Source organism: Bombus pyrosoma, linkage group LG2 (assembly GCF_014825855.1).
Source record: "Bombus pyrosoma isolate SC7728 linkage group LG2, ASM1482585v1, whole genome shotgun sequence".
Classification (NCBI taxonomy): domain Eukaryota; kingdom Metazoa; phylum Arthropoda; class Insecta; order Hymenoptera; family Apidae; genus Bombus; species Bombus pyrosoma.
This window is the reverse complement of record NC_057771.1, coordinates 14,800,089-14,813,381: the sequence shown is the minus strand read 5'-3', so window position 1 is coordinate 14,813,381 and position 13,293 is coordinate 14,800,089. Positions and strand designations below refer to the sequence as shown.

At 44.1% G+C, this 13,293-nt stretch overlaps 1 long non-coding RNA gene across 1 annotated transcript; it reads right to left on the bottom strand.

Annotated features, from left to right (window-relative positions):
• Positions 1-6,057: 6,057 nt before the first annotated feature.
• Positions 6,058-9,286, bottom strand: LOC122577856. The gene is made up of 3 exons (XR_006320430.1): positions 8,978-9,286; positions 8,610-8,735; positions 6,058-8,544 (listed from the first exon to the last, which is right to left on the bottom strand). It is a non-coding gene; the product is annotated as an uncharacterized LOC122577856 (long non-coding RNA).
• Between the last annotated feature and the right edge of the window lie 4,007 nt (positions 9,287-13,293).

Genomic DNA, 13,293 nt, shown 5'->3' with positions numbered 1-13,293 from the left:
TTTATTGGATGTTCAGAATTAAACTTTAAGATTACTGTAATATACACGTACGCATCCGTAATTATTATTTGCACTGTATCAGAGAGATTTCGAATTATGAACATTCCTATTACAAGAATATTAAACGATACGAACGAATTTCTTCACTAATTTGTGGAATTCCTACAGAATTCCACGTTTATTCAAACTTTCCTCGACATTCCTATTCAACTACAGCCGATAAAAATATAGAGCGCTCGTAGTCCGAAACGTCGATTCGAACAACATTCCGCGAAAAACTGAAATCCGTGATAAAGGCTTCATCGGCGACGAGGTAGCAGATTCAAAAAGCTTCAAGACAAGCGGGCAGCGATAAAGTTGAAATGGACGGCGCTCGATTTTTCCAACGGGATTTTGCCAACTTACTAACAATTGGTTCGACGATACGGATTTCGGTGTGATGAAAGCTCGTACGCAGCTGCTCGATACAAAACGAGAAAAAAAAAGAGCGAGGAAAACGTGAAAAATAGTGGAAAAGAGATAGAATAGCTACGCGAAACGATCGTGGATCCGCGGCACCGGAAAGTTCGACAATTTTTAATTGCAACACGTCGACTGGGACGATCGAAGCCTGGACTCATCGTTTTCTCTTTTACACTTTTTTCGCGCGTTCACGCCGACGATCCCGGCTTTTCGTATTTTTCATGGCTGCACGGAGGCACCGACAAAAACTCGACGACGAAACACCGCTGACAATCAGAACCGTCGCGAACGATTGATTAATGAATCCATACAGGCAACAGCGCTGTATACTGTGTTGTTTTTACCCGGTTTATAGTTTTCCACGTATGGTTTGCCAAGCGCCGGCCGTGTTATCGGGATTCCATGGGACCGCGGGTCGTGTTTCGTTTCGATCTTTTTTTTTTTCCCCATTGGACGCTAGTAGAGGCACGGCAAGAAAATTGAAATGGATCGCCAGATCGCGCGATACCGGATCCAGACGCGAAAGATTTAATACAAAGATTGCCAGCCAGTTGATTCGAATATCGCGAATGCGAAAGGCGCCTGGCTTGCTTCATCTCGATACGAAGGCGCTATATATACGCTTTTTGCCAAGGAAATTGCTCTATTGCCAGTGTAGAATAAATCCTATGGATTGTATTATTTTTTCGAAAAACATGACTTTCGACGGCAATTGGTATCAATCGATGACGTTTTATTTGCAGACGATAAAAGAGAACTGTTTAGTCGAACAGAGAATAAAGAGAGTGGCAGAGGAAACTTTTATTGCAATTTCAATTTAAAGAAAGCTCCTTTAGTGTCTTTTTTAATGAATTTGTCCAGAATATCGTGATAAAAATAATAGTGATTTCGTTGGAATTAATCCCGGAGAGATCTCTTTGAATAAACAAAGAATTGTGAACGAATAGTTGTTCTGTTCTATTATTTGTGTCAATATATCCTATGGATTGGATTCTATTTTCGAAAAAGGCTGGCGTCCGTTGATGACGTTTCGTCCGGAACGATAAAACAAGAATTTCTAGTTGAAAAGAAACGAAGAGAATCTTTCGACCGTCATTTAAAGATATACATTGCTTTAGTCTTTTTTTTTATCAATTTAATTCACCTTCCACATGATGAACATCATTGACACTGTAATAACTGATCAAACAAGCACGCAACAGTGATTTCAGCTGAATAAAATCAGACGAGATGCCTTTAGATAAACGGAAACCTGTTAGGGAGTAACGTTTTTCTGCTCACTTTTCCGCGGCCGCGTTGATCACGTGTGTGACTGAGCGGATCTCGTGTCAGCACAAAAACTGGACATTTTGCGGCAATAAATTGCCGCAATTACTATGCGCGCGGTAACGTATTCGCGTGGAAGCAGATTCAAGGCTCGTGAGAAAATAATGCGAGAATTCGCGCAAGGTGATCGAGTAGCGCCTCGTCTTTCCAACAAGCGCCCGCATCATATCGTATCATGCATACACAAGCGGCCTAAGAATTTTCTCATAGTCTTCGTCGAACCTGCTTATTGAGATTAGCTTCTTTTGACATTATCCACGATTCGTCGATTATCGACAAGGACGCTAAATGCATCCAGGCTGCCGGTAATCGGTGTTTCGCAACGATCTGCCCCCATTATCCGTGTATATTATCGATCGAGGTAACGACGCGTTCGTTATTGCCTGGGAAGCACCACTGTATTACAAGCGCTTATAAGTAATCAGCCAACCACGGTGTCAGGCTTCACCCGAATTTCGTAACGTGATTTTCTCTTTTCTCTCTCTTTCTCTCTCTGATACTCGATATTCGATTTTTATCCAATATTCGAGCGCAAAAGAAGCGAGAAAAGAACAGGTTGATTGGTGGTTGGTTTGAAGAAATTCGACGACAGAGACTGGTTGCACATGCGCCACCGCGTGATTGCCGTACCGACGATAATAATCGTGATTCGTGCATCCATTCGAAAGCGCGGTAATAATAAACGCGATGGAAAAATAAAGAAAAGGCAGAAAAGGGGAGACGGTGATGCAGCATTCTACGATGGAACGAAGAAAATTACTCGGTGGCAAACCAACAGATTAGAATGAGTCTTGCCGGTTACCGCCCTTTGGCCGCCTTGTTCCAGCGAACGAATGACAAACGACGTGACGTGAACAAGAGCGATCGCCTGCCTTGCTTGATGCGAGGGTATTTTCGGGCCCCCTCGTGAGCACACACGACGAGATTGCGAGGCGTCGTGTCCACGTTGTGAACGTGGGTCGAGCACGGGTAAACTATGCCTCTTCCTTTTTGTTGGGTTTCTAATTAACGCGTCGCTGCGCTGTTTCTTGTGGCGCGCGTTGGCAAACACGATTACCACGCGGTGATCATTGGAAGATTAAACTCGATAACGCTTTGTCTTACGAGCAATCAGCTTTTCTTTGGAAACGCGGTGTAGCTCGTTGCGGAGTGTACAGAACCGATTATCGACCACGAGATTGCTTAACCACGAAATTTCAGCCCTATACCTTTGTACATTTATTAACGATTATTATGTGTAATCGCCTTCTTAAATTTAGTATCCGTGAATGAGAAAAAATTACATTTATATTTCTATATTTAAACTTTTCCGAATCTATTAATCAAGCAACGATACGCAATGCAAAGCTACGGATGAAATATCGCGTGTCCTTTTATTATTAGCACGCGAATTCCTTCCATTAAAAATTCTTCCATAGGCTGAAGATCAATTCGTGAAATATTTCGCCTATGAATGAAAATTACGCGTAAAGTCCTATTCCTAAGAAATTACATCTTATGATATCTAAAAGGATGTCATCTGTCCTCGATAATACGACAAAATCCAACGTTAATCTCGCGAGTTCACGCAATAACGTATGTCACGTGAAATTGCTCGGTCATTGAACGATGTTTCGTTCAGTGGGGGCAAAAAGTGCTAGCCATGACAAAGACCGACGGTCTAAAAAGCCTATATGTCGCGTTTCCATCTGCGCCCACGTACTCACGAGATCTATGCGAGAGGCTGGCTTTTGCAATTTTTGCTTCTCTTCTCTCCACGACGCAGTCGCGTTTCGCGGGAAACGATGGAAGCGTGCGCCAACAACAAAGGAAGACGAAGAAATGACACGGTACCGCGAAGCACCGGTCGAGTTATTTTCACCGGTCGAAAGTGGAGTAACAGTAGCGGAGTCACATCTCCCCCGCATCGCCCTAATCCCATCCCTTTTCTTCCTTTTTCCTGTACACTGTATCCAGCCGTGGCTAGATGGGAAATTCAAAGCAGTATATATTTTTAGCGCCAGACAAGCCATTAGGCGCCACCATCGTCGAGTGTCAACGGTTAGATTCTTCGACTCAAAATCAAAGCTACATTGCTTGTTTACCGAGACATTTCGATCATTCTGCATCGTTTTCATTTTAGCTGCGAAGTTTCCTCAATTTCACGATCTCATACAGATTTCTTTCCGCGTTGAGGACCATCGTGAGACATACCTCAAGTTCTATCCTTCGTCTCCAATTTGGTTTGCAAGCTTAACGTTTAACCTATCAAGCTTTGTATGGGTTTCTAACGTTTTCCATCAAGACGAATTAGACCACAATTTCCAGAGTAAGCTGAACGAGGACGTAGAATCTAGCCCAGGAAAGGACCAACGTTTTCATTCGCCGTTTACACGGCGCCTTGACCGCAGTTTAAATTACCGTGGCTCCGGCGGCAGTCGCTACGACCGCTCGACCACGGAACCACGAAGGATTACCGCGCGCCGACCGTTTACTTTGAATCGGAAACAGCCTTCCTGACGGAAGATCCTCCACTAGCGGGACGGAAGACTACGGACACGACTATCCAACCTTTGATTGTAGTCATGAAGATAGCATCGGAGCCAAGCGTCGAAGAATCAAGAAAATTCTTTTGAGAAAGAATTGACTGGAGTCGAGATTGCTCGTTGTTAACGACGAACTACCTTTTTAAATATTTTGTTATCTAAAACTTGTTTTCCTGTAGGGGCAGTTAGCCCCTATTCTACGTCATATCATGTACACGTCAATTCTACAACAAAAACGCCAGTATTTTGCTCTAAATCTTGTGCCACGAAGTCAACCTAGATTACATTTCTTCTTCCATTGAATTTTATCACATGGAATCCAACAATCGCTTGCCATCGTTGCTCGATTTTGTTATGTGACTCATCCGATGGGCGCATTGTCGCGTCTCTGTTCGAGTGCGTAGCTTCTAAATAGGAAGGCAAACACACATTGTGTTGCCAGTCGAAGCGTGGCTCTTTCTTCTTGTCGTGGCGCTTGTCGCCCGACGACTGTATACATCGTGGACCGAGTACATTAGCAACCACAACATCACGGGCAGAGGACGGTCGTAGAGAAGGGTCGGCTAGAACGAGACCACGAACGCTTTGACAGCTGTTAGTTCGCCTCTGCTCGACTGCCGTACCGTGGCTCTCTCCGTCTCTCCTCGCGACAGACAAGAACACGATGGCCCGATGATGCTTTCTCGCTTCTAGTATAACTTCTCAGGCCACTTCAAACGTCCTATCCATTTTGGTCCGCGTCACAGTTCCTGCCTCGTTTTGAAGAATACTGTCGGTGAAACAGCCAATAGCTTTCCTAGCTACTCCAGACGAGGCTACCTTGCTCCTGTCCTCGATCGATGGAGCGTGAGATGTCAAAACGTTCTCGCCAGCCGTTTCCAAGTATATACGTTTGATTGGGATATAAAGATGAAATATACGGTCTGATCGTTCGAAAGTAGAAGATTGGCGAGTAAAGAATAGCACAAACGTGCCTCGATAGATATTCTGTGATGCGTGTATGGAGAGAGTATGTTGGGAATTAAATAGAAACTTCGGTGCCATTATGTAGCAGAATACTAAATTTTATTCTACAGACTTCTCTTAGAACTAGAAATCGAATGAAATTCTACCTCACCTATGTCATTTATACTCGTATGTCTCTTATTGACTTCTATCTATGAGCCAGCAACGAATTCTATTTAAACTCTATATATCACGGAACACTATCTCAACCCTTCACTTTACGATACGTGTGTTCCAGCAACTAGAAAATACCAAATCGAGAGAGGCGTAACGAAGACGAACGAGGCGTATTATTGAAATCGAACGTACGTATACCTGCGAGAGCGTGGTCGACGATTTGATCCCATTACAACAGCCAGATCCTCCCGCGCTTATGACACGCGATACGCCGACTTTCACCAGGCCCGTTCGTAATAAATCTCAATGCGTTCGACGGCTCAGAAACATAATACTCCGCCCTTCGCGAGTACATCGCTTCTGTAAAAGGACCATGAGTTATCACAGGCGAGTCTTTTTTCCTTGTCGGTCTAATTGGCCGATCGTAAGAGCGCTTAAACTCCTGAAGAAGTGAAAGCTTAGTGTATGTTCGACACGGAGTTCCAAGTGTATCGACGTTTACACCTATCATCACATATTAACAAAAATACCAATTATCAGGGTATGTATAAATAATAATTACTAAACAGTAATAACAACAAGTGATAATTAGTCAAAATAATAAACATTGCAAGCATATAGGTCCGAAAATAATTTGAAAAAATTGTGAATATTTTTGAGTGCCTCTGCTATATTACACGATCAATTTTTTAATCAAATGTTTAGAAAATTCTTCTGGAAAGATAATAATTAGCTTCGAAAGTTAATGAATCTTTATTACATTAATTTTACTCATCTCAATTTCACTCAATCATAGCATAAACAAACCGGATTGCCCACATAACTATCAATTAAGACTCAACAGACGATACTTTTAGCCGCAAGGAACCTTTCTTTTGCACCTTTTTGCGAAATAGACTAACGTAGTCTATCGAATCCAACGAGCTCGAAGTGAAAGCTTCTGTGTCACTCTTTTCTTTCCTCATTCTCCACTCAACCAGCATCGAACCAGCCTATTAATACGCTTCGACAGCTACGCCATGACTCATTGATCATATGCGCGTCCCTCGCGGAAACTCGGCTAGGTGTGTTTAGCATTCTTGGGCGCTAGGTGGGCAGCGATCGACTGACTAGACGCTGCCGATCGAATGTCATTGTCCGATGGTAGCATGTACAGGGCGAACGATTGTCTGCGCAAACGAGTTTCGCAAGGGTGACGTCATTTGGGACAATGCGCGCATAGCATGCACTCCTGGCACAGATTCTGCACGCCTCGAACGGCCGGAGACAATGGAGGACCCTACGCTTCCTTGTCAATGCGTTGCTATCGGGAAACGATCGTCGACCAACCAGGTCACAAGAGAAATTCTCGCGAATCCGCGACACGTTCGAACACTGGTCTACTTGACGCGAATATATCTCGCGTGCACGAAGTTTCGTTTCGAGCACGCTACACCATGCATTCTTCGCATTCCCATTGCTGTCTCGACTCGAAGGAACTTCGCCGAGGAAGGCTGTGAATGTTATTTTAGGGAAGTTGTTTATAGGAGTAGGTATTTCTTGGAACGAGATAAAGAGAAACGATTTTTTGGATTTTCTCCGGTCGTACATTTTCTGTCAATCCTTCGTCAAGGTTGGTACGAAGGGTAGGGCACGAAGAACGATAGCGTCTTTCAATTGGAATACCACGAGTTAGTGAAAAGTTGATTTAAAAGGCTTTGTTATCAACACCGATTAATTCTTCGTCCCTTGGTGGCAAGACGTCGAGATGTTTTATCGACAGTGACAAAGCAGGCGATAAGCGAGTTGAAACGTTGCAAGAAAAACAGGATGTTGGGAAGTTTTCGTGCGTCGGACGTACGCGAAAGCAAAAACGATCAAGGAACTGACAGCGACACAAAGATGCTAATACTCGTTCTCGAGAAACTGTCAGTGCAAACGCTTTTTACTCCAGATGCGACCTCTGTGTTATAAAAAAAAACCGAGCAACCACCAACGAGAAACGCGTAAAAGCGTCAAATGTAGCGATGGGAGAGAGCGGAGAGAAGGAAACTTCGAACTAGCCCCTGGTGCGAGTCTGCGTGCTTGTGAACGCGTACCGTGTGTAGCCTCCACTGGATGAGAAAAATATCTAATAGCGGAAAAATGAGAATGGCGGTGCTAAAGGAGAAAGTCTATAGGTGGCGTAGAGCGGCGACACGAGACGCAACATGTGTTTCGCCTCGTGTTACCAAACGGTTTCCCAGATTTCATTTTTTCCCTCCGTGCAATTTGATCCTTGGCCGTCTTAACGAGGAAGCGCAAACCTGCCCCATGGAATCAGGCAACTTCAGACATTTTTCGCGTAAACAAATTGTCAAAGAATGGGAAAAAGAAAGGATCGTGGAACAACAGAGGGATTGGCGAATGGGAAGAAAGAACTGGTGTCGCCTCGGGTGACACGATTCTGTTTCCTCTTCTTTTTCCTTTTCGCCATTCTCATCGCCAGCAATACACAGGAGATCGAAGAAATAATTGCAGTTTTCACCGCATGGGTATAATTTACAAGGGGAAATAAACGCGTCGACTTGCTTACTTATGGCTCCGAGCGCACAGCTAATAACACTCCGTCTCCAGTTCCATATTCAGCGTCTCTTATAATTAATACAAGAGTAAAGTCGTAAGATACGGTTAAACAGCTACTCCTCTGGCTTATGGTAATCCATTAGCGGGAAGGTATATTGGATTAAACGCGAGATTTTTCCAAGTTTTCCCGCTTCTTTCGTCGTACGCAAGAAATATGAACAATAGCTGCGAATATTGGTCAGGATAACGTATGTTAATACTCGACACACGTATCAGCCATGTACAGGTTTCGGTACAATGTATCAAAATGTCTGACGATCAATCAAATAACGTAGTTTTGAGACGGTGTACGCGATAAAGCGGCAGTAAGCCTCACAATGGCAGCTTTACGTAATCGCTGTTTGTAAGCTACCGCGCTTCCACGTTCGAGCTCTGGGATTCAATTACGTTCTCCTGCCTGTTCCTCCTCCTGTTGCGATGCGGTCGCGCGTTCCTTTCGGCAATTGAAGCTGCTACATCGCTCGCTGCTTGGACAGCGTAATAGCCATCGTAGAATAATGCGTCGCTGAAACGTCGTTGTCTTTAGTGTACTTTGTTCGGCTCAAGGAATCCTCAAGTTCTTTCTTTTACCTGCGTTTCGTCGTTTGTTGTTTCAGGACGGGGCAATGTTATTTTATATTTATTCATCCATTGTGCCGTGTACGTTGTCTATATTTAATGACAGGTGTTTGGATCTCAATTTGGAAGAGATTCGATCTGAAAGTATTGAAAATCTTTGTAAATGTTGAACCTTCAGTTTTAATACGATTTGAAAATATTAAAAACCGCGGGAAATTTAAAAATCTTGAAAGCTTAATAGATAGTCGATATCCTATGAATACGAATATTTCATAGAAGATACTAAATATTCGCCGTACTTTCGAGGCTCCTAAGACTTTCATAATTTGTAGAAGATCTATCAGGATACAGAATTGAAGAAGAAACGTCTGAAGAGTTACCTATATTTCGTAAGAAGAAAAGCAAACTAACAATTTTAGGCTCGCACAGTCTAGTTAGTTGATCTAATTCCTATGAGACACAGGTTACTCTCACAAGCCCCGAATTCTAACAACTTTATAAAAGCGGGACGAGGAAAATGTATAATTCAGAAAGCTGTGGAACGGCAGGTCGCCGGTAGCCAACGAAATCACGTCTAACGAAATTACCGAGAAATTTACTTAGAGTTCCCTGGCCCCATACGGTGGCTGTTACGCGACACTCGATACGCATTTTGTACGCTGAATTAGGGGAGCGTGGTGCGCGATCGATACGAACACGTGCCATCGGTCAACACGGCGCGAAAGTACACGGTGCACTGAAAAGGAAGTCCTAGAACAGCGGACGACCGTATTTCGTGCGTGTACTTGAATTTAGCTGAGGACTTAGTGGCCAGATCGATGACTATTGACGCAATCAACCTACCAGCATGCTCCCCCTTTATCTTTTCACTAGTACCCATATGTGATTTTTTTCTTGTAATTCCCACAAGCGCGTAGAACATACGTAATACGAGAGAGACAGAGAAACAGAGAGAGAAAGAGAAAGGAGTCTATCTAAGAGGGGAAAATCGGCGACACACGTAGGATGAAAACGAAAGGGACTCTAGTCGTGCTATTATTTATCCGAGCTGTCGACCATCCAATCAGTCATGCTGGCATATGCTTAAGTAAGATTACATTTCTACTAATGCCTGTCAATGTATCGCGTCTATGTCGAGTGATAGACACGGGGGTGAGACGGTTACAGAAGAGTAGCAAGGGGGAAAATCGAATAGAAAATTCTACAGCAGGGATGATAGAAGGGTGAAGGTGAGTTGGAGCGGTGAATGATATATCGTACCTTCACGGGGTAGTTGAACATTTTTTTTTTCCTTCGCTACCTAATGGCTACCCCCTTGACAGATTACGAACCGCTTCGCCCAAATGGGACCTCTGTTGTAAAAGATTAGTGGCTTATCGTGGAGTATTAAGGTAATGTTATAAGGCACCGTGAAACACGCATAATGCAGCTTCGGTGCTTGCCGCGGATGGGTGGTCTTTTGTAAGGGAGTAGGTTAAATAATTCTGACGCGTGATCTCTGGCAACATAGAGCTGGTTCGGTGTCCCTCTTTCGCTCGTGGGCGGAGTGTCGTTCGCTAGACTGCTTCCTAGAGCGCATTTTAATGAAAGATGAAAGATGAATTAATGAAAGATTAATTCCTAAGCCGATGTCGTCGGCTGCTTTTGTTTGAAAGAGCGGTTTGTCATCCGGATAGTTAAGTGTTATTTAATATTTTGGAACATTTTTGATGGTGGAAAGAATGAGACAGCAAAATTTAAATAGGGTTGACAGTCTGCTGTGTCTATCGGTTATTATTTTGAGGTGGAAACGTGTTAGTTATTAACGAGACGAGTGGAAATTTGTAATAGTCAATTATAATTATACTTCAAGTACAAGTACAGAGATAGTGTAGGTCGTTTATATCTGTAGTTCGTATGACTCTCTGTGATAATTCGCCATATTCTTCGCTATACTGCTTTGCTTTCTAGACTCATGTGCCGCTACAATTTATTTCGAACACTGCAATTCTAATCATAATTACACGATAAGATTTTTATACATTTAAAGTTGTCAGAAAACAAATGCGAACATCAAGTAAAATCGGCAGAAACTTCAAAAACAGCATTTCTATTCCACCAGTGAGCGTATCATTAGCGTTGTAAATTTTTATTACTTCAAAGAGTCCGAGTTCCAGACTCGTTGCCAAGAAAAGTCGACAGAGCATTGAACGAGTGCCGACCTTTCCCGTAGGCAACACTCGAGAGAAAGCTGCCTTGCTGTTATGGTGTTCGCGAACGCAGTTGCACCTCTGGTCATTCCCATAAGAGAAATCCAAGCACGAGCTACCGTGCGACAATGTAGACGAGGTCGCGAGAAACGGATGTCGACGTTGGAACTTCGAAACGTGTTTCCACGATGTACAACGAAAAAAAAAAAAAAAAAAAAGTAATGACCTCTGAAACCGTTCGGAAACGGCCCTTCCTTGGCGGAGTGTTTGATGTGTGAATCGGAGCACGTGTCAGCGAAGTGGGTCGATGCACCTGGTGCGCGTATGCACACCTCTGGCCTGGTCACAATGGTCTCCTAATAAATTTGGCACGAGGGATGGTAAGTTTATGGGCGACAGTGGGCCTTTTCTCACGCACCGCCAGATCGTAGCCTATGTTCTCATTGTCGATGCACTGTGCGCACCGATTGTATCGTTGACGCTGTTGTTCCTCGCAGAGAATTTGTTCGAATCAATGAACCGTAGCTAAATTGAAATAGATACGGAACCATCGAAATACTAATTCTATTTTTTCTCTGTAAAAAAGCGACGATTTTTCTGGTCGGTTATTTTTTCACGTTTACTTTTTCATTCTTATTTTTTTTTTTCGTTTGTTAGATTTTTTATTCTTTTTTCCCATGATTAACGTTGGTTTGCTTAGTACTTTTCTCCATTGGTTAACGTTGGCGGATGTTTGTCGATCGCGAATCATCGTTTCTGAACGAATGGACGGTTAATCGAGAGATAAGCACTCAAAAGGAAGTGGCCGCGTGACTATCCTTACCCAATCGTCGAGCGATGATCGTTCGACCCGATAAAGAAAAGTTCACTTGTCCGTGGGTATGAAAGACGGACGATCGGCGGAGTCGATAGGCGGCCGTAGTAAAGCCGACTCGAGTATTTGCATTATCGAGCCGATTGGATTTTTTTCCGACGCGGAAACGTCGTTATAAAAGTGGCATTGTGCCGCAACGATGTCCCGAGGAGCGTCTGTGACAGAGCTTTTCACGACTTTCACGATGGACCACGGTCTGTTGCACAATGGCATTCAAAAGCGAGGTACGTGAGGAAAGAAAGCATCGTTGTTGCGACATTTGCAATTTTTTAAAAATAAAGGTCGAATAACATCTTTCAAAGTCTTTCAGTTACGATCGCGTTATTGTAGTATAAATTCTAAACTGCAAAGTACGTTATACAATAATTTTGTAAGTGTCTGGATAAATGAAAAGCAAAAGAATCTTTATCTCTACTTGTTCAACTGGTTCTTAGAATTCTACGTGTCAACCTTCCATCAGAGTATCTACCCCAAACTTGTATTTTCATTTTCCCACATGATACTATCACTCTTCACGAAACCTTCGACAGAATCCTTAACAAAGCCCTGACAGAGTCTCCAAGACATCGGACGAGTCTCCAAACATCAGGCGTCGAACCGACCACTCGGAACATCAAGAACTCAACAATCCATAATTACAAGATTGCTTGAACTCCGAATTGGATGGCGAAACTGGCACGTTGAGTACGCAGAAACGTTTCGACTAAATCCGAAAGCGCGTGCGGTGCTCGCGGGCCGCTCGAAAACGGGCCGGGACTCGCGATCAGCGACTGAACCTCCGTAATTCTAATGTTCACGGGAAATTGGATAACGCGGGGCGTCGGTAAAGACCCGTGACGAACGCGAAATTGCTCTATCGCGAGTTAAAGCGTCAGCGGTATCCCTACATTAGCCGCGTATCGAGCCACCATCTCTCGGTCGCGTCCCTATATTCTCGGCTGGCGTTCATCGGTCGCAATGAGAGGTTCCGTGAGGACGACGCTTCCCCGAACAAGGGACGCGTGGCCAGAGCGTCGATCACGAGATATTACGCAGATAAGCATCGCCTCGACAGAGCCGCCTCGTAATTTCTTCAACATTTAGCAGAATTTTTGCAGCGTTAAACGGGCCAGAGAGGTCTCCCGTAACCAGAGTGCAGCCAGGCTGTAAACCGGCCTATATACGGTGCTCGCGAGGAACGTGTACACGGTTCTTACATATACCAGGCACCCTGGGGCACTTGTAATCATTGCGATTACCGCGAGTGCCGCCGCCTCTGTCTCTTTCTCTTCTAAGAACTCGTGTGCACCACCGCATCCTCCTCGTCGTTACCTTGATATCCGTTCTAAACACTCGCGTTTGAACCCGCCACACGTGACTTGGACGCCGTACCGTGGCTGTCCGATCTCGAATTCGCAGCTGTTTCTACGCTCTTCGTTTCCATTATCACGGGTTTCAACGTAGATTGCTTCGAAGGTTGCAGTCGGTACTCGTGCTGTCGGTACCTCGAATTAACGCGATACTGTCGGGACGGAATGAGTTGCGTAAGATAACAAAGCCTCGTGGTACGGGGCAGGTTAGGGAAGCTTGAACGCGGAGAATTGAATGCGCTAGTAGAGGTTTAAAAGTGTTTGGTTGTTAAAGATTTTTGACG